This window comes from Bos mutus, chromosome 8 (assembly GCF_027580195.1).
Source record: "Bos mutus isolate GX-2022 chromosome 8, NWIPB_WYAK_1.1, whole genome shotgun sequence".
NCBI classification, from domain to species: domain Eukaryota; kingdom Metazoa; phylum Chordata; class Mammalia; order Artiodactyla; family Bovidae; genus Bos; species Bos mutus.
Window position 1 is genome coordinate 96,274,788 of NC_091624.1, and position 18,977 is coordinate 96,293,764.

The following is an 18,977-nucleotide window of genomic DNA, read 5'->3' on the forward strand; positions in this document are numbered from 1 at the left end:
ATATACATGCAACTGATTTGTGTGTTGACTGTATCCTACAACTTCACTTAAAAATCACTGATTAGCTCTACCAGTTGTGTGTGTGTGCATGCATAAAAATAAGGATTTTTTTTTCTTACTTATTTGTGAACAGATAACTTTACTCCTTCCTTTGGATGTTTGGATGCTTTTTAATTATTTCTCTTGCCTTATTGTTTTAGTTAAGACTTTTAGTACTATGTTGAATAGAAGCAGTAAAAACTGGCCATCCTTATCTTCTTCCTGATTTCAGGGAAAAGCTTTCCATCTTTCACCACTGAGCATGATGTTAGCTATAGGTTTTTCATATATGGCCTTTATTATGTTGAGGTAGTTTCCTTTTATTTATGGTTTGTTAAAATTTTTATCAAGGATGAGTATGCAATTTTGTTAAAGGATTTATCTGCATTAATTGAGATGATCAGGTTGTGTTTTTTTTTTCTTCACCTTTCTTTTGTTAATATAGCATGATTTATTTTCTAACGTTGAACCATCCTTATGTTGCATCCTTGCATTACAGGAGTAAATTCCACTTGGTCATGGTATATAATCCTGATGTTATGTTTTTGAATTGATTGATGATATTTTTTGAGGACTTTTGTTTCAATATCCATTAGACATATGGATCTATAGTTCTCTTTCTTTCTTGTTTTTTTTTTTTTTTTTGGTAATGTCTTTGTCTGACTTTGAGATTAGGGTAATGCTGGATTTATAAAATAAATTTGAAAGTATTTTCTCTGCTTTAATTTCTTGGAACAATTTGAGAAGAATTGGTGTTAACCACTCTTAAATGCTTGGAAGGATGCACCAGTTAAACCATCTAATCTTGGGCTTTTCTTTTTTGAGAGGTTTTTGATTACTGATTCAATCTTTTAGATCTATTTAGATTTTGTCTTTTTTATGATTCAATCTTGATAGGTTATATGTTTCTTAGAATTTGTCCATTTTATCAAAATTATCCAATTTGCTGTCATATAATTGCTCACAGAACTCTTTACATAAAATCTTTTAAATTTCTTTAAAATCAGCAATAATTCCCATCATTCACTTCTGACTTTAGTTATATAATTATTTTCTTTTTTCTTAGTCTGGCCAAAAGTTTGTCAATTTTCTTAATCTTTTTGAAGAACCAACTTTGATTTTGTTGGTTTTATCTACTATTTTTCGATTCTATGTTTTATCTCTGTTCTAATCTTTAGTATTTCCTTACTTCTGCTAGCTTTGGGTTTACTTAGTTCTTTTCCTAGTTCTTTAAGGTGTACAGTTAGGTTATTGATTTGAGATATTCCTTCTCTCTTAATGCCAATATTAAAGCTATGTTCCTTCTTCACACTGCTTTCATGGCATTCCATAAATTTTGGTCTTTTCTTTTTTGTCTCAAGATATTTCCTAATTTTTCTTTGACCTATGAGTTATTTAAAAGTGTTTTATTTAATTTCCACATACTTGTGGGCTTTTAAGTTTTCCTTTTGATATTGATATCCAGTTTCATTTCACTATGGTTGAAAAACATACTTTGTAGGATTCTAATCTTCTAAAACTTATCAATGTTTGTTTTTTGACCTAACATATGGCCTATCCTGGAGAAAGATCTATATGAATATCGCATACCCTTCCGTTTTTAAGTGGAGAGTGTTCTGTACATTTCTGTTAGATGACACCAGATAAGAGCATTGTTCAGGTCCTCTGTTTCATTATTCATTTTATGTATATTTTTCTCCCATTATTGAAAATGGGAATTGAAGTCTCCTACTATTCTTTTAGTGCTTTCTATTTCTCCCTTCAGTTCTGTCCATGTTTGCTTCATATATTGAGCTCTGCTATTTGGTGCACATATCTGTAAAATTACTGTATCTTCTTGGTGAACTGACTTGTTTTCATTATAGAATGTCTTCTTTATGTCTCTTTCAACAACTTTTACTTAAAATCCATTTTGTCTGATATTAGCATAGCTATCCTTGCTCCCTTTTGGTTACGATTTGGAATATTTCACTTTCAACTCATGAATGTCCTTAGATCTAAAGTGGATCTCCTGGAGAAAACATATAGTTGGATATTGTTTTTTATTCTTTCTTTTTTAAAAATTCAGTTTGTCAATATATACCATTTGATTGGGGAGTTTACATGTATTTGTTGTTTTAAGCTACTATTTTGGAGTAATCACATCAATAGATAACTATAACATCTGTAGATTAGTAGTATCATATCAATATTAATTTCCTGATTTTTATAATTACACTATGCTTATGAAAAAGATGTTTTGTTTTCAAAATAGGAAAATTATATTGAAGCATTTTATGATTCAGAGGTATTTTTACTTCAAATCATCCTTAAATGTTTCAGAAAGAGAGAGAGAGATTACAGTGCAAATTTGGTAACACACTAACAGTTGAAAAACTAAAATAATAGCACAGGAAATTCCTGTCTGATATTATGTCACAATATAAACAAGACTAAAAAATGAAATTCAGAGACCAAAAATTAAGGATATATTAGAATCCCAAATGTGAATGAAGCATAAAGCTAATTTTTACTTTTCTGGATTTCCTTAATGAAAGGAGAGAGAAAATGATGAGAGGGAGTATACAGATAAATAATTACTGGCAATTTTTCAGAATTAATGAAAGACACAAATACAAAGATTAAATAATCTAAGACAAACAAAAAAAGTCAAAACTGGGACATGTCACAATAAAACTGCCAGGCACTAAACACACAGGGAAAAAATATTAAAAGTAGTGGAAAGGAAAGATTGATCATCTTCACAAAACCAATTAGCTTGAAAACTGACTTCTAAATAATAACAATAAGTATACAATAAGTGTATACCAGAAACCAAGAAAGTAATAGATTAAACATTCTAAGGCAAAATAACTATCAACTTAGACCAATATATTGACCAAGATATCTTTCAGTGATGAGAAAGAAATGCATATATTTATAAACAAAACCTGAGCATTTGTTATCAATAGATAATTACTAAATGACACTCTGAATGTAGTTCTTCAAACAGAATAACGTGATCTCAGAAGATCTCAGATGAAAGAAGGAACAGATGCAAACAAAGTGAACAACATTCTTATCTATGTGAAATAAAAATAAAACTGTCATTTGGACTAAAAATTGCAATATAACTAAAATCCATGAAAATTACATATAAAATGAAAGGAGATTGATTGTAGTTATGTTATTCCAAGCTGTTATATTGTTGAGACATAAAGATCAAACTTCACACTAACATTTCTAAATCATTAAAGACTAGAAAAGAGAATGCACCTATTAATAAAGGGAAAGATAAATGAGAATAACTAATCAATTTAAAATAAGAAACAGAAAGCATGAAAGTAGAAAAAACTCAAAATAATGTTGAAAATATAAAAAAAATTAACACTTGTGTTAGTATAAATAGACTAAATACTTGAGCTATTATAAAATTCAAAATTCAAAACAGTGGCTAACTGTGTCAATGAGGCAGTATGATTCCATTTCTGTATAATCAAAAATGTATATGTGTCCCACAACAAGTGTACACTGATAAAAATTTATCCTAAAACCATAATAAAAAGCAAAATTATGATAAAAAAAAAAAATCCAGAACAGAGGTGATCTATGAGGAAACAAGGAAAGAGATTGGATTGGGGAAAATAGAGGCCTTATTTTAGAATATCGTTAACATTTTTCTTATACAGAATGGTGAACATAGCATTGTACACTTTATCGTTTTCTTTATACCTCATATATATTATTAACATTTTTCATATTTCTATTTAATAAAAATAAAGGTGCAACATCAGAAATAAAAGACTCTGGGTAGATATAGAATGTTTTGTATTACTCTTCTGATGCTAGATTGAGCTGTCAGATTGATAAGAAATATCTTTGACTGGGGAACCAGCCTGATTAGAAACAGTGCAAGCAAACCAACAAAAAACCTAGGTCAGGTCTAGATAACCATTAAGCTCTGCTAGATAGCTGAGCTATGGCAGATTGCAAAAATGCCTCAATTTCTCACTCCTCCCTGTATCCACACTCTTTGCATTGTAATTTTACAGCTACTGTCATCAAGAGGTGGAATCCGTTTGTCCACCCCTTGTATCTGGTCTGACCTAATGACTTGCTTTGGCCAAGAGTAAAACCATATTGGGCCAGTGTTAAGCACTGGCCTTGAGATGCCTTGAAGGCTTCTTTCTCTTAAAACCCTGCCATCCACTGTGTGAATTTATCCAAGCTAATCGACAAGTGGCCCAGTCAACCTAGCACCTCAGCCAGAAAACTGTGAAAGTCAGTGAGGGAAGCCATCCTAGACTAATCAGCGTGGTCTACCCACTGCTGCCCTCCTCTGTATAAGCAGGTTCATTTGAAATAAGTTGAGCCCAGGATCAGCGAAACTACCCACTGACCAAAAGTCCTGTGAGAAACATCAAATGATCATCAAGTTAATAAGAAAGTGAGTTTGAGGGTAGTTTGTTACTCAGCAAAAAAAAAAAAAAAAAAAACCTCAATCATGCAATCATGAAAGAAGATATTAATCATAAAAAAACTAATTTACAATTCTACAAGCATTTTGTATTTCTTTCCTATGTTTCTTTTTTTCTGAAAGTACTTGTAAAACATATTTACTGGATTATAATTTTATAAATTCATGAAACAGATATTTGTATTATGTATAAGATGTCCCCATTTTGGAATATTTGAGACAAAAAAGTCCTCAAAAATGATCAAATCTGAGTAGATGGATTTTAAACTACTTTAAAAAGTATATCAAATAGGATAAAGTTTCTTAAGAAAATGGAAAAACTCAAGGGAAAATGCACAGGTTTGAAGTTGAGGTAGGCTGATGTCCCTTCTCTTAATTTATGGCACTGTGAAAACCAGCTGTACCGCAGAGACACCATATTCATGAGAACAAGAGCACAGGGCTGGCAGAAGGTATTTTTAACAAAGTCATCAAGGCACTCATGAGGACGGCACATTTTCCATGAATGAGCAGCGTAACTTAGTGCTTTTCTCTAACACCACACAGCATAATGGAAATGGCAGTTTCAGAATACTGATTCTCCCACAGGGAACTCGACAGTAAACTAGGAAAAAAGATCACAGGTTCTGACAGCTGATTGGTGAATTAATTAGGTCTTGCACTTTTTTTTTCATGCTATTGTAAATTACATGTAGAGCATGCACTCAGAGTCATAAAAAGATTCCAAGGATGCTAAGTGTCACACAATAGTAGGGCAAAATGTAATGAGAATCCAAAGGGAGGCTCAGTGTAAACAGGTTTACCAGGGACTTGCTGAGATTAAGCTCACTTCTTAGGGGGAAATTAAGACTTGGGTGGTAAAATTATTTAGTCTCCAAGCAAAAGGAATTAATGTATTTTTAAAAAGTACTTTCTCTAAAGTTTTCTTCATATGGACTTAACTTCTTATTGTAAACTTTTTCTTATCAATCTTTAAAGTCATTTGTCCTCATGCATTCTATCAAGTGACAGGAAATTTTGAGGAGAGACCATCAAGAGAACCATTTTTCATTCTGCAATGACTACATTATTATTACTGCAAACTATAACCTCTCAAGAAGTTTTTTTGTTGTAGGCCTCTACTGAGAAGTGCATCTTCTTAGGTAACATATTGTATTTTATTTATCAGCTGTGAGCTTGTGAGCAAGTTAACCTTTTGAGTTCTCAGTTTTTCCATCTACAGAATGAGGCTAATGATAATATGTTTTCATAAGGCTGTTATGGGAATTAACAAACTAAACACAAAGTACTTAAAATAATGTCTGGCACAGTGTTATAGAAGCTGTTGCAAAAATACTGATACAAAAATGATGTTCTCTTATTTCCACTGACATCCATTTTCATTTAAACATTGGTTTACTTGGTGGACGAAGATCTTGATTTCCAACATTCTGAATGAAAATGGAGTTTTCCTCGGAAGACAGTTTTCATGGAGTTGGACTTTAAAAACACTAACAGAACTTCACATATTGAGGGTAGGTGTGTAAGGGTTCCCAGGACACTTACTATTTTCACTATTATCTTCTGTAGCTGGGAAGATAAGGTGATAAACATAGGGCAGACATGATATCTATCAGTCAGAAAATACAAGGACTTAAATTCATTGCAAGCCTCCTTTCTGGTGTGGAGAAGGGAATTGGCAACACATTCCAGTATTCTTGCATGGAGAATCCTCATGGACAGTCCTGATGGGCTATAGTCAGTGGGGTTGTAAAGAGTCAGACACTACTGAGTGACTAAGCATTTCTGGTGACAAACTGATGGTGATCTAAGTGTGCGGAGGTGCAGTTGTCTTTTGATTAGCTATTCACCATGCCCTGTGGGAAAGGCATGCAGTACATGCAAAACTGATTCAGTGCACCTCAACTCGGAGCAAAAGATTGGGAAGGGCCATGAAGAGGATGCAAATCAAATGCTGAAATAAGTTCCTTGCCTTCAAATCTCTTCCCTGGTGGCCTTCAAAAGACTTCCCTGGTGGCTCAGACAGTAAAGAGTCTGCCTACAATGTGGGAGACCCGGGTTCAATCCCTGGGTCGGGAAGATCTCCTGGAGAAGGAAATGGCAACCCAGTCCAGTATTCTTGCCTGGAAAATCCCATGGATGGAGGAGCCTGGTGGGCTACAGTCCATGGGGTTGCAAAGAGTTGGACACGACTAAGTGACTTCACTTCACTTCTTCAAATCTCCAAAACAGCTATTAATATTAGGTTGGCCAAAAAGTTCATCCAGGTTTTTCTGTAAAATGAAAAATACATACGGACTTTTTGGCCAAACCCAATACTTTCACTTTTTTGCAATAAAACACTGATCGTTGACAAAACATATGGGTACAGAAAGAAAATGTAAAGCATTTAAAAGATGATTCTTACATTTAGTTACTTTCTCTTCCCCTGTCTGCTGTTCACTGAAGGTAACTACTGAGTCATGAAGGAATCAATTATTGCACACACAGGATGCCTGAAGACCAGTATAGGGTTGAGATAAGTGCAAAAGTGAACCAGTATTTCTGAAAGAATCCATTTGAGATTAAATCTGAACCGATAAACATTAAGAGAACTGAGGTATGGAAGTACCTTATTGAAATAAGTGAGACTCTGATATTCATAAGAAGCAAAAATGCTACCATAACTAGGTAATGTGAGATATTTGGAAAACAGAAGTAAGAAATTAAGTACTTACATTGAGAGAGTATGCTGCATTCTGCTTATTCCTAAGAGGATTTGAGATGGCTAACTAAGTTGTTTTTGGTATAAGATAAAAATATCTTTTTTTAACATGGATGGGTTCAATAATGTTAGGGATAAAGTTAGTTCCTGCTTGAAAACAAGTAGCTAGTGTCTAGAGGAATCCAGGACTACTGGACTTCTTTCTCAGACCACAGGGCTACTTTCTATGTCATTTTTAAAGGAACTGTCTACAAGGAATACAGGCAACTGGGCAAAGCTCCACTTTCTTTTTACCAGTGTTTAGGACCTAAATGCTAAGAAGAACTGTGATAAGCTGTGCTGGAACCAGGATTTGGGTCAGAAGTCTGAGAGATTTCTGCTACTCTACTTCGAATTCAAAACCAAATTGTATAGTAGACACTGATCAGATCAGATGCCTTCAAGGAAAATACAGATCAGAGGGACCTGCCTAGGGATTAAGTCCTCGGTCAGTTTACCATGTGGAGAGAGAGGATAGAAAGGAGAAGTGAAGTGAAGTGAAGTGCAAGTCGCTCAGTCGTGTCTGACTCTTTGCCACCCCATGGACTGTAGCCTGTCAGCGCCTCTGCCCATGGAATTCTCAAGGCCAGAATACTGGAGTGGGTAGCCATTCCCTTCTGCAGGGGATCTTCCCAACCCGGGGATCGAACTCAGGTCTCCCACATTGCAGGCAGATTCTTTACCATCTGAACCATGAGGTAGAAGAGTGCCTTAATAAGATGACTGAGCTTCTCCATGTAGGTAGACCTCAGCCTTTAGAGTGAAATACAGATAAGGCAGACTCATGCCTACACACCTACATGTTCATCAATGACTATCCCACAGTCCCTTAGAATCGCCATTTAGATTACTGTCTCTTCTTGGGACTTACTTACATATTCCTTCTCCTTAAAAAGCTCTTCTGACAGATATTACATAGGTAACTCCTTTTCATTCAGTACCCAGCTTAAAATATCACCTCTATAATTAGGTCTTTTCTGATAACACAATTCAAAGCAGCTCCTCAGGCTCTCAACCTGTTTTATTTCCAACTTAGCATGCCTTATTACTGAGTATTTTCTTTTGTCTATTTTTATTGTTAATGAACTCCACACCCTACAACACCCATTGAGAACATTAGCTCTGTGAGGACAAGCGCTTTATCTATATTGCTTACTCACAGACATAGGAATTATAAGTAAACATGATAGGCACTCAATAAATGTTAACTGAATGCATACAGTCATGAATGTGTGTGTGTATGTGTTGGTAAGCCAAGAAAGGTACCAGAAAAAAAGCTGCTTCTTGGGAACTTCTTATATCAATATTAGCCATAGCTAACATTTACCAAAAATATGTATTAATATACTAAGTGATTATCTTGGTTAACATTCACACCACCACCATAAGATAAACACTGAAAGAAGACAAGATGGCATCCTGACCAAACCTACCCTAGAACCAAATAAAACACATGGTATTCGTGCTCAGACTGATCAAAGGCAGTTGTGCTTCATATCATTTATGCCATTCAATCCTATTTACTCACTGACACGTGAAACAGAATCAATTATAAGCTTCCTGGTGGGATGCCGTCTATGGGGTAGCACAGAGTCAGACATAACTAACGTGACTTAGCAGTAGCAGCATCCTACAAGGACCTTCAAATAAGTCTATTACATGATCTACTGGAATGATAAGCTAAAAATAAACAAGTTGCCAGGAGAAACCCACCTCCCAGTTTGGAGTGCTGAAACTAGGGGGAAGTGTGTTGCATCATCTCCTTATTGGAGACACTCTACACAGAATTAAGAAGAACCATACCATGAATAACATTACCACAATAAATGTAAACATAGGTTTCTGACATCTATTAACACAAATCAGCATAGGTTGATTGTATTGATTGAATTTAGTGACCTTCTATAGAGTGAATACAAATATTTTAATAGTCTTATTTAATCCACTGATAAAATTACAGCTATATTTACAAATGAAAAATATTCATATCATTCAGGCAATCCTCCTTCAATGTTATTTATTGCTACTACTTTGCTGATTAATACTGGCTGGGAAAAATTGTGGTGTATATATTGTATGATAAGTAACAGATTGTACTCATTTGGTGTTACTAATTAAAACAAATCCTTAGGTTTTAAAACATGCATAATTTTGGCATCATCTAGTACTTTGGCCACCTCATGCGAAGAGTTGACTCATTGGAAAAGACTGATGCTGGGAGGGATTGTGGGCAGGAGGAAAAGGGGACGACAGAGGATGAGATGGCTGGATAGCATCCTGACTCGATGGACATGAGTTTGGGTGAACTCCGGGAGTTGATGATGGACAGGGAGGCCTGGCGTACTGCGATTCATGGGGTTACAAAGAGTCGGACAAGACTGAGCTACTGAACTGAACTGAACTGAACTAGATGCCTAAGGCAGAATACTTATGTGGACAGGCTACCACTGTACCTATGCAGAGAAGTACAAAGGGGAATATTTGTAGCCAACATCTGGACTTTCCTCAGGAAAAACTCTGATATTACCCAATACATGAACTTTCTTATTGAAAGGTCAACACCTTATCCTAATCGTAATCCTAAATTATTAAAAAAAATAATAAACAAGGTACCCATAAAATATTCAACTTTAATCCATTCTGTAAAATGTACTCCTAGGGAACTAACTGTTGGGCTCTAACTCAAGAACAGTGAAATGGCAAAGCATATAGTTAGCGATGGTTGATGTTAAGTCATTCTTTTTACCATCATTAATACATGAACCTCAATAACAATATCACACCATAAGAAGTAGTTCCATCATCCTATTTTCATAGATTATTAAAGCCTCAGAAACCTCCCCTAAATTCCCAAAGTGACAGATGCAGTAAGTGGAAACCAGGACTGCTGCACTGGGTTTGAGATTGCAACCACTAAAACATTCTGCTTCACTATTGGAAACATGTCAGATAGGTGAAATTCATAGATTTGGGGAGCTAAAAAGAATCTTGAGGTTCACTTTCATTCTAATATAGATGAACTAAAACTGAGTAAACAGTTGACTTAAAGTTGATATTCTATTCTACTAAAATAGAATTATTCCAGGAAGATTAAACCTCAACTTGCTCAGAAAGGAAATGAGGGCTTAAATATTTCAACCCACATACTCCTGAATTTCTCTCTCAACTTCAGCTCTGAAGACAGCCTACTTATTTCACTTTCTTCAAGGTAATAAAGCCAACACTTCCACCCTCTGCCTCATTGGAAAAATTCATCATTAAAGTATTCCCAGACCAAGACTACATCCTCCAAGTTGCGCTACTACTGCTGGGAGACAAGCCTAAACCAAAAATCCCTGAAGAAATTCTACATTTTTTCTAAATAAAATTTCTTTATAAAAATCATCTTAAATTAAGCAAACATTAGCAAACCTAATCCAACAATACATAAAATCGATCATACAACATGATCAAGTTGGATTTATTCCAGGGTTACAAGAAAGGCTCAACACATATACCTAGAGATTGTCATCCTGAGTGAAGTAAGTCAGACAGAGAAGGAGAAATACCATATGACACCCTTTATATGTGGAATCTAAAAAGAGATGAAACAAATGAGCTTAGTCACAAAACAGAAAGATACTCACAGACTTAGAGCATGAACTTATGGTTGTTGGAGGTGGATGGAAGAAGGGATAGCTGGGGAGTTTGGGATGGACATATACATACTGCTAAGTTTAAAATGGATAGCTGACAAGGACATACTGTATAGCACATGAAACTCTGCTCAGTGTTGTGTGGTGGCCTGGATGGGAGGGGAGCTTGGGGGAGAATGGATACATGTGTATGTATAGCTTCACTGTTCACCTGAAATCGTCACAACATTGTTAACTGGCTATATACCAATACAAAATAAAAAGTTTAAAGAAAATCAATAAATGTGATACACAACATCAACAAAAGGAAAGATAAAAAGCACATGATCATCTCAACAGATACAGAATAAACATTTGACAAATTCAACAGTCATTCATGACAAAGAACTCCCATCAAAGTGGCTATAGAGGGAACATATCTCAACATAATAAAGGCCATTTATGACAAACCTATAGCCAACATAGCACTCAAAGGGGAAAAGTTGAAAGCTTCCCAATAAATTCAAAAACAAGACAAGGATGCCTCTCTCACTAGTTCTCTTTTACATAGTATTGGAAGTCCTAGACACAGTAATCAGACAAGAAAAAAGAAACAAAATGTATCCAAATTAGAAGGGAATAGGTAAAATAATTACTATTTGCAGATGATATAATACTCTACATAGAGAATCCTAAAGTCTCCACTCAAAAACTGGTAGAACTAATAAATAAATTAAGCAAGGTTGCAGGACACAAGATTAATACACAGAAATATGTTGTGTTCCTATATACTAATAATGAAATATCAGAATGAGAAAGTAAGAAAAAAAAAATCCTGCTTAAAATCACATATCAAGAAAGATCCAGCATTAAAATGAATGAAGTAGGGCAAAGGCCAATATGCTGAAAATTATAAAACACTGATGAGGGAAACTGAAGATGATTCAGAAGAATGAAAAGATATACTATGTTCTTGTACTGTAATAATCAATATTATTAATATAGCTGTATTACTCAAAGCAATCTACAGATTTAATGCAATACCTATCAAAATACTCAGGATATTTTAAGAGAAATAAAAAAAAGTCCAAAATTTATAAGGAACCACTAAAGATCAGAATTGAAAAGGAATCATGAGATAAAAGAACAAAGCTGGAGGTATAACTCTCCAAGATGTCAGACAATACTGCAAAGCTATACTCAAAATAGTGTGGTATTGGGGGGGAATGGATATATATTAATAGATCAATGTAAGAGAATAGAGTCCAGAAATAAACCCACATACCTATGGTCAATTAATCTATGATGAGGAAGGCAAGAATAGGCAGTAAAGGAAAAACAGTCTCTTCAACAAGTGATGACTAGAAAGCTGGACAGTCACATGTAAAATAATGAAATTAGAACATTCCCTCAAATCATATACAAAAATGTAATTAAAATGGTTTAAAGACTTAAATGTTAGACAAAGTACCATAAAACTTCCAGAAGAGAACATAGGCAATACCCTCCACTCTTTGACATAAGTTGTAGCAATATTTTCTTGGATCAGTCTCTGGAACCTAATTAAACTTAAAAGATTTGTACAACAAAGAAAAACTAATAAAACGAAAACAAAAACAAGAGCCTTTCAGAACTGGAGAATGTGAAGAAGAGAGGATATATGCATGCCGCTGCCGTTGCTGTTGAGTCACTAAGTCATGTCTGACTCTGTGACCCCATGAACTGGTGAACCGCCAGGCTCCTCTGTCCTCAGGATTTTCCAGAAAGGCATACTAGTGTAGGTTGCCATTTCCTCCTCCAGAGGATCTTCATGACCCAGGGATCAAGCCCGCGGCTTCTGTCCTGTCTCCCGCACTGGCAGGCTGATTCTTTACCACTGAGCCACCCGGAAAGCCCAGATATATGTATGTGCGTGTGTGTGTGCTAAGTCATTTCAGTCGTGTCCAATTCTGTGCTACTCTATGGACTGAAGCCTGCTAGGCTCCTCTGTCTCTGGGATTCTCCAGGCAAGAATACTGCAGTGGATTGCCATGCCCTCCTCATGGGGATTTCTCTAACCCAGGGATCCAACCTGCATCTCTTAAGTCTTCTGCATTGGCAAGCAGGTTCTTTACCACTAGCGTCACCTGGGAAGCCCCTAGATATATATCTATGTATAACTAATTCACTTTGCTGTATACCTGAAACTAACACAGCATTGTAAATCAAACAATACTCCCATATCTTCTTAAAAAATGGAATATATAATTCTTTCAAATTATAGGTTCCCTCATTATCACATTTGCTCAGGGCAGTTATCTTTGAGTTTATCACTGTCCTTTAATTTGTGTATTCAGTTCTCAGTTGGGAGTCTTCTATTCCCATTCTGAGCTAACCTATTTTACAGAGCCTTCTCTGTTCAATATGCCTATTAATTTCATTCACATTCTAACTGCACGCTGGCTATCACATGGGATACATTTACTTTCTAAACTTGAATATATGCTTCTTTGTACAACATAAAATATCTCTGCTATATTCATAATTTATCTCACTCTTAACCAATACTGATATACATACACATACATATTCTGATATTTAGAATGAGGAAAATAATTTTTTAAAATTCACCTAAAGTTTTCAGGAAATGAACATTAGCAATAACAAACAGGTGCAGAGTTCATTACCTGTGGGAGTGAGTGGGGCAAAGTTAAAATTTCCATCTGTCACTTTAGATGAAGATTGAGGGCAAAGGAAAAAGAGTCAGTGTTTGGGAGTAAGCAGCTGAAAATGGAGGTGAAAGTGAGCTTATTTGTTAGAAAAAGTCTCTAAAATATATGGGCTCCGTCCTTTCATTCCACTTATGATACCTGTTTTAAACTTCTGTTAAAATGAAAGTTCTCAGTGCAAATTTCCATATGGCTTGGATGCTTTTAAAAACCACATCAACATTAAATGAAATATTAATAACAAATGAATTGTATGTATTTCTCCTTCTTTTGCTGAAAAAATAAAACCACCTTCTATCTACTATCAAAGTATATCTGAAGACAGCCAGTGTTCTTTGGGTTCACAAGAAGGGACAGATGGTAGACTTTCACATAAATTCAACCAGAAAACAAGATATGAACTTACCAGGATTACTTGAACTGACCAAAGGAACTATGAAAGGCTATACTATAGAAATATTTAAAGAAGAAATAATAGTTCACAGTGTCTTCAAATCACGTCAAATTTACCATATTATAAGTGCCATTAAATGTTCTCTTTGATTGGAAGGGCCCTGTGAATGATGGACAGTTTTGTGCTGAATAGATGAGCAATTTCCTCTAATTCTCTTCACATGACTGCTCATTCTTTGCCTCTTAGCTCATCCAAGTTAACATAATGGAGCCCCTTGTAAAACGTTGAGTCATGTGCTTCAGCGTGCAGTTTATGATTTAAGTTTTATCAAAATGTCATGATATTTAAAATTTGAACAATTTAGTCTATTTTATGTATATTTAATTTCTTTCCTATTATGCCTTGAAATGTATTTCTATTTCTAATTTAAATTTCTATTTGAATGCATAGAAAATGTGTTTCATTTAGAAACCAAAACACCATTCTAGACTTATGTGTTTATGTTTGTGTCTATTTCCGCCATTTGTACTTGGACAAACCATTTACATACAAGCCATTCTGTCTTTACTATTATTGTTTGTTTGACAGACATGCGAAGCAGTGCTAGAAGCAGGCATATTTCCTTTCTTAGAAACTCATTTTTCAGATGAAGATGTTCTTTTCTTCACTTCTTGGTCTTCATGAGGACACAAGTGAGCAGCCCCATGTATCTCCCTTTAGATGTATTAAATGAGGTTTTCTTCATAGTTACTAGCCAAACCTTGTCTTCCTGGGCACCCTGGAATTCTAAATCCTTTCTCTGTAATCTCAGGTGGTGAAAAGAAAGCAGTGATTGCAAATGTTTTACTCTCTTACAACTGAAAACAAAAATAAAACAAATAATAAAAATAAAATTATTGTGATGCTTGATGAAGGACCACTAGTAGAGAAAGACAAAGTAGAAAAACTAATAACATCTCCCAAGGAAAAGAAAGTAATCCACATTATAAATACTCAAACCACTGAAGTAGTTTCTACTTTTGTAGCTGTAATTTTATAAACTATAGGGTGAGCAAATGTATATTTAGATATACCCTCCAGAATTAATGAAAAAAAAAAAAAGCCCAGATGTAACTCAACTACCACTTTAAATTAATAATAATCTACCTCCAACACAACTACCTCAGTCATAAATACTAATAAAGAAAATATCTTTAGCCATTAAATTTTATGTGTAACATGTGAACATGTTAACATAGTATTTAAAGAGACAAGATGACATTAAGCAAACAAAAACAGAGAACAGATTGTCTGAAACACATAATACATATGATAGTTTTACAGAGGAAAATGCATAAGCCTAGATGTGGTTGTCAATATGTCAATAACTTCCCCCAGTCACTTCAGAGCTAACAAGCCAGAGGAACTACTTAATTAAATGTATGACCAAATAAAAGAAAATTTACTTTCTTCTTAGTATAAAGAAAATAAATCTTAATACAAAAAATAGCATTTCATTACATCCTGAAAATACAAATAAAATAAATCCGGCATTTACCTTATGTGATGAAAAATCCACTGGACACTTTAGAAGCCCAAGTAGCTCATGATGCAGCTTCCCAGTGGCAGTCTTCAATTACTATAAATAAAAGGTGAAAGATAGCATTTAGAACAATATATGTCTCTGTAGAGTGATGCTGATTAGCTGTTAAATGTTTATTATCACTTATCTCCATTTAAATATTAACTCCCTCTTTATTGCTGTTATCATAGATTTTGTTAAATGCACAAAATAGAAATGCAAGTTATGTATTTCTGGGACTTCCAAGGCACCAAATAGGCTCCAGATTACAAAACTACAAAAAATAAAAACTATTCAATCCCATCTTATTTTACTGGGAAAGGCAGTTGAAGTATGAAAACTAAAGCATTTATAATGGAAATGTTTTCTTATTATGTACACATTACCAATATAAATACTTTTCTGGTTATAACACTGAGTTATAAGTATTATGGGCTGTTGGCTCCTTGTCTCTTTTTACTATTGACTTCCTTGCAAGATTTAAGCAAGTATTTTTACTTTGTTTCATAATTTTCCTGGAGAAGATTCATAAAATGTGGAAAATAATAGTTATAAGCTTGATATGCTGATATATAATATGTAGGCATGTAGGTGGCTTCTATTTCTAGACAATATATACGATCTCTCTCTCTTTCTCTTTAGTTGCTAAGTTGTGTCTGACTCTTGTGACCCCATGGACTGTAGCCTGCCAGGCTCCTCTGTCCATGGGATTTTCCAGGCAAGAATACTGGAGTGGGTTGCCATTTCCTTCTCCAGGGGATCTTCCCAACCCAGGAATCGAACCAGGGTCTTCTGCGTTGTAGGCAGATTCTTTACCAACTGAGCTATGAGAGAAGCTCTATACTATACAGAGTTCATAAATTAATAATACTGTTTGTATAGAATGGGACTATATTCCATCCCCCTCCTACATCTCCCTCAATCCAAACCTAATGCATAGTCCTCAGGCACGAATCCAAGTCTCAGGCATGCCCTCAATAAAGCAGCATCATGGACATTCTACCTCCCACCCCTTTCTGAAACTCTAATCCAGTAAGTGGCAAAGAAGATGAGAGTAGGAACAGAGACAGTGGGGGAAATGGTGTTTCTAACTCGGAAGTATAACTTTGTCAAGGGATGTGTGGCACATTTGAACAGAAATAAACGAGCATCTTCTTATCCCATTGTAAGAGGGTCATATAAGTTCATGTTTTAAGGGCTGGATTCATATAAATTACATTACTAACTCAGTGTTTCTAAAAGCTGCTATCAGAAACTGTGTGTGTGTGTCTGTGTGATTAGTCACTCAGTTCATCTATTTAGTATATATAGATGCTCAGTATCTATAGATACTCTTTGCAATCCTATGGACCGTATAGCCTGCCAGGCTCCTCTGTTCATGGGATTCTCCAGGCAAGGATACTGGAGAGAGTTGTCATGCCCTCCTCCAAGGGATCTTCACAACCCAGGGGCCAAATCCACATCTCTTACATCTCCTGAATTGGGAAGAGGGTTCTTTTCCACTAGCGCCACCTAGGAAGCCCCGATATAGATAGCAAATATCTATATACACTTAATACTTATATGTTTACACAAATATATAGGTATTTGCATATAATATATAGCATATATATACACATATAATTTTTTACTAGTTCCCCCACTACGTGCTCTTTCATTTCTTTTGTCTGCTCTTGAGTATTAGAACTCACTTTGAAGAAAAATGCTTTCCAGACAAATAAATTCTGTATAGTGAATAACACGTTGGGTTAGATTCCAGAAAGACATCAGAAGCTACATTTACATTAGAGAGAAACAAACTTTGAAAGAAAATGTTAAACACTTTTGGTGAGAAAGAGAACACTCTAAACGTCATAATAATGGGACGCTAGGCAAAAACTACTGAAATGCCAAAAATGACTGCACAGCGTTTTAGAAGTTTCTGGATGTCCTGTAGAATTCTCCTGCTTTCCTAAAAACACATCAGCTAGTCCAGTGCCTCATCACTTTCTAACTCTGTGTTAACAACTGACTGGCTGGATCTCATTTTGCTATTCATATCTAAACAATTCTGAACCTTTATTGAACGGTCTCTGTGACAAGTGCTGTAATAGGTATTTTCATATGGTGATCTCATTTAATCAGTAAAGATACACACAGTGCCATACTTTGCAGACAGCCGCCACTGTCCTATATTATATGTCTCAGCATAAAGTCACTAAATTGGAATTTGCATGTTCCATAAAATAAAGTGCTACCTGCAACTAACTGTAAGTTTTGTTTTATATCATTAAGTCACTTAAAATATTTTTTAATGTCTAAAGTGTTTATCGAATAATTACAAATATATATGGAATGTGAAAGCTATCAAATAAAATCTACTGTTTAGTTAATTGAAACATATTTTAATGTTTCAGTGGAGTAGGGAGGTGATCCTGGAATATCACAAGTCATTTTCTTATGATCATATCTAAAAATATGACATCTTTAATGAAATAAGATGTGTATTATATCAGGATTTCCTAATGTTGCTTGGAGAAGATCAAATACTGTTTAAGAAAGATATAAAATAAGCTCTAACAGCAAAGTAAATGGCATATATGCAAAAGAAGTAGCCAGCTATAAAGAACGAAAGAGATTATTTTGTTAAATGAAAAAAAAAGGAAAGAAAGAAAACAATGTTTGGGTCAGGTAAGGTAGTGGATAAAGAAGATGGGGGAAATGTGTTGATAAAACCCATAAAAGTATGTGTATCTGTGTGTATTTCTTTTGGTGGGAGTTGAAGGAGTACAGCTATCTAAAGAGAAATTCCTTCTGAGTTTCCTGGGTTATTCATGGAATACTGAAGAAAAAATTAAAGCTATAATTCCTAAAAATGAAATCAATGGTTATAATAATGGGGTCAAGAATCTGATCTTTGATACAGATCACCTTCTGGATAAAATGTAATGGATAAGGTAAGAAGTCAGGTCCAGATGTGGTCCTAGATCATGTGACTCATTCCTCTTAAATTGAGATCTTTTTTTTTCCAGTAGTCACATATGGTTGTGAGAATTGGACTATAAAGAAAACTGAGCGCCAAAGAATTGATGCTTTTGAACTGTGGTGTTGAGGAAGGCTCTTGAGAGTCCCTTGGACTGCAAGGAGATCCAACCAGTCCATTCTAAAGAAAATCAGTCCTTATTATTCACTGGAAGGACAGATACTGAAGCTGAAACTCCAATACTTTGGCCACCTAATGCGAAGAACTGACTCATTGGCAAAGATCCTGATGCTGGGAAAGATTGAGGTGGGAGGAGAAGGGGATGACAGAGGATGAGATGATTGGATGGTATCATAACGCCATGGACATGAGTTTGAGTAGGCTCCAGGAGTTGGTGATGGACAGGGACGCCTGGTGTGCTGCAGTCCATGGGGCCGCAAAGAGTCAGACATGACTGAGTGACTGAATTAAACTTCACAACAAAGGGATCTAGGAAAGTA

At 35.1% G+C, this 18,977-nt stretch overlaps 1 protein-coding gene across 5 annotated transcripts in view; it reads right to left on the reverse strand.

The window, feature by feature from the left end:
* The window catches only part of LINGO2 (leucine rich repeat and Ig domain containing 2), a 1,449,181-nt gene that overhangs the window by 808,785 nt on the left and 621,419 nt on the right, over positions 1–18,977 (reverse strand). For all 5 annotated transcript variants that reach the window (XM_070375980.1, XM_070375982.1, XM_070375978.1 and 2 more), the window contains one exon: positions 15,492–15,572. The gene's annotated coding sequence lies outside the window, so the exon portion shown is untranslated. The remainder of the gene's footprint in view (positions 1–15,491; positions 15,573–18,977) is intronic.